Source organism: Hevea brasiliensis, chromosome 11 (assembly GCF_030052815.1).
Source record: "Hevea brasiliensis isolate MT/VB/25A 57/8 chromosome 11, ASM3005281v1, whole genome shotgun sequence".
Classification (NCBI taxonomy): domain Eukaryota; kingdom Viridiplantae; phylum Streptophyta; class Magnoliopsida; order Malpighiales; family Euphorbiaceae; genus Hevea; species Hevea brasiliensis.
In genome coordinates this window covers 99,138,630-99,141,243 of record NC_079503.1, presented here as the reverse complement: position 1 = coordinate 99,141,243, position 2,614 = coordinate 99,138,630, and positions in this window count along the sequence as shown.

The following is a 2,614-nucleotide window of genomic DNA, read 5'->3' as shown; positions in this document are numbered from 1 at the left end:
CTCTTGCCCCACGAGGTTCCGACGCCCCTTACCCTCATCTCCTCTTAACATAAGAGGAGGCCCTTCGAGGATGCCCTTCCGAGGATGCCCCCATGACTTTGAGTGCAAAGAAGTCTTGAAACATTAAAGGTCAAGTGCCGAGCACCATCCCTTTCCCAAGTCCAAAAGCAGTGGCCGTGCCGATGCCTCCCGCTTGCTCCCCGACGAGCCCGTGGCGCCAGATGCCTCCCGATTGCTCCCCGACGGCCCGTGGCGATGCCCGTACCTCGGTTGCCCCCGACGGCCCGTGCAAAGGCCCATCGCTCCCTCGATTGGCCTGCAGTGGTGCCAGTGCCTCCCGGCTTGCCCCCGACGAGCCCGTGGCGCGTCTTGCCTCCCGGTTGCTCCCCGACAGCCCGTGGCGTGCCTGCCTCCTGATTGCCCCCGACAGTTCGTGGCGTGCCCAATGCCTCCCACCGCTCCCTCGATTGGCGTGGCGTGCCTGCCTCGATTGCCGACGAGCGTGGCGTGCGAAGGCCTGCCTCGATTGCCGGACGAGCCCGTGGCGCTGCAAGTGCCTCCCTATTGCCCCCGACGGGCCCGTGGCAGTGCCGAGTGCCTCCCGTTTGCCCGCGACGGCCCGTGGCGATGCCTAGTGCCTCTCGATTGCTCCTCGATTGGCCCGTGGCGTGCCTAGTGCCTCTCGCTTGCTCCTCGATTGGCCCGCGGCGCGCGATGCCTCCCGCTTGCCCCCAACGAGCCCGTGGCGTGCCCATTGCCTCCCGCTTGCTCCCCGACGGGCCGTGGCGTGCTCTGCCTCCCGCTTGCTCCCCGACGGCCCGTGGCGTGCCCGATGCCTCCCGCTTGCCCCCGGCCCGCGGCAAAGGCCAGTGCCTCCCGATTGCCCCGTCGGGCCCGTGGCGATGCCTCCTCGGCTTGCTCCCCGACGGCCGTGGCGCGCAAGTGCCTCCCGATTGCCCCCGACGCCCGTGCGGGCCAAGTGCCTCCCAGTTGCCCCCGACGGGCCCGTGGCAGTGCCCAGTGCCTCCCAGTTGCTCCCCTCGATTGGCCCGTGGCAGTGCCCAGTGCCTCCCAGTTGCTCCCCTCGATTGGCCCGTGGCAGTGCCCAGTGCCTCCCAGTTGCCCCCGACGGGCCCGTGGCAGTGCCCAGTGCCTCCCAGTTGCCCCTGTCACCCCACAAATTTGGTCTCCCGGAGAAGTCCAATTTTTTTCCGCGAGGTTGCCTACAGAGGGAGGTTCAGTAGGTGTAATTCCTTGTGGGGCGAAGGGAAGGTGCATTGCTGGGAGGCAATGTTTGCGGGAGTCCATTTTCGGGGCAAACAGGCCAACTGGGCAAGCAGGAGAGTTGTCGGGAGGTGCAGGCCAAAATGAGGTTAAGTCTGCCTACTGCACGCCAAAATGAGGTTCAGAGGGGCAGGAGGCGTGCCGGGCGCTTGCTGGGCAAGCCGGGCGATGGGGGGCCCAAAACGAGGTTCACGGGCCAAGTCTGGTGCACAACGGGCCCGTCGGGCGTGCGGGCCGCGTGGGAGCAGCGCGCGGGCAGACAAGGCGCGAAACGAGGTTCATCGCGCGGGAACGGGCACGCGAGAATGCTGGGCGCGCGGGAATGCTGGGCGCGCGCGCGGACGAGGTTCAAATCAGCGCGGGAAGGCTGGGCGCGCGCGCGGGCAAACGAGGTTCAAACTGGGCGCGGGAGCTGCGAGGCGCGCGGGCAAACGAGGTTCGCCCGAAGGTTCCAGAAGCGCCTGGAGAGCGCTGGGCGCGCGCGGGAGGAGCGCTGGGCGCGCGCGGGCTGCCAGCCCGCCCAAACGAGGTTCACCCGCGCTGGCAGCCCGCCAAAACGAGGTTCCCCGCCAGAAAATTGCCAACCCGCCAATTTTCGAATTTTGGCCGCCAAAGGGAGTTCCAACTCGGCATGAAGGCTATAAATAGGGGTTTTTGGCCTTCATTTGGGCAACCAAGAGTCTCCACATGCTCTCAAGCCATTTCAAAGCTTCCAAGTGTGTTTTAGTGTATTTAGCCCACTTTATTGCTCTCTTGTAAGCCTTAGGCTTGTAAAGCTATTTTTATTGAGTAGTAAAGTTACTTTCCCTTTGCCAAACTTGTTCCTTGTGTTTCACTCACTCTCTCACCATTTTTACCCTTTGTCACCCTTGTTAGTCTATCTTTATAGACTTTGAGTGTGGGAAGGCTGACTTAGTCTTGGGGGAAGACTAAGGCCGCACGGTTTGAAGTAAGTTTGAGGTGAGCAAGCTTCTTACTCCGTGACAGTTGGTATCAGAGCTTCGGTTGCTCTTGAAGGTGACAATGGCGGATCAGAGTGAGATCACCCTTGGTGTGGGTGTTGCTCCTACGGTTGTGGAGCATGAAGGCGGCAGGAGAAAAGGCCGAGGTAAGTCAAGGGATCCTAGCCGAGCAAGGGAGGACTTGGGAGACTTGGAGAAACGTCTCGCCAAGGTCGAATTGCACCTCGTGGATGGAGAGGAAAGGTTCGAGGAGATGGACACCCGCTTGATGGAGCTCGATGAGAGGATGGAAGAGCTTCGAGGGGACATGCAGGGTGCCTTGAACGCTGCATTCGACAAGCTGGCTAGTGAAGGTGAGTCCCTACGCC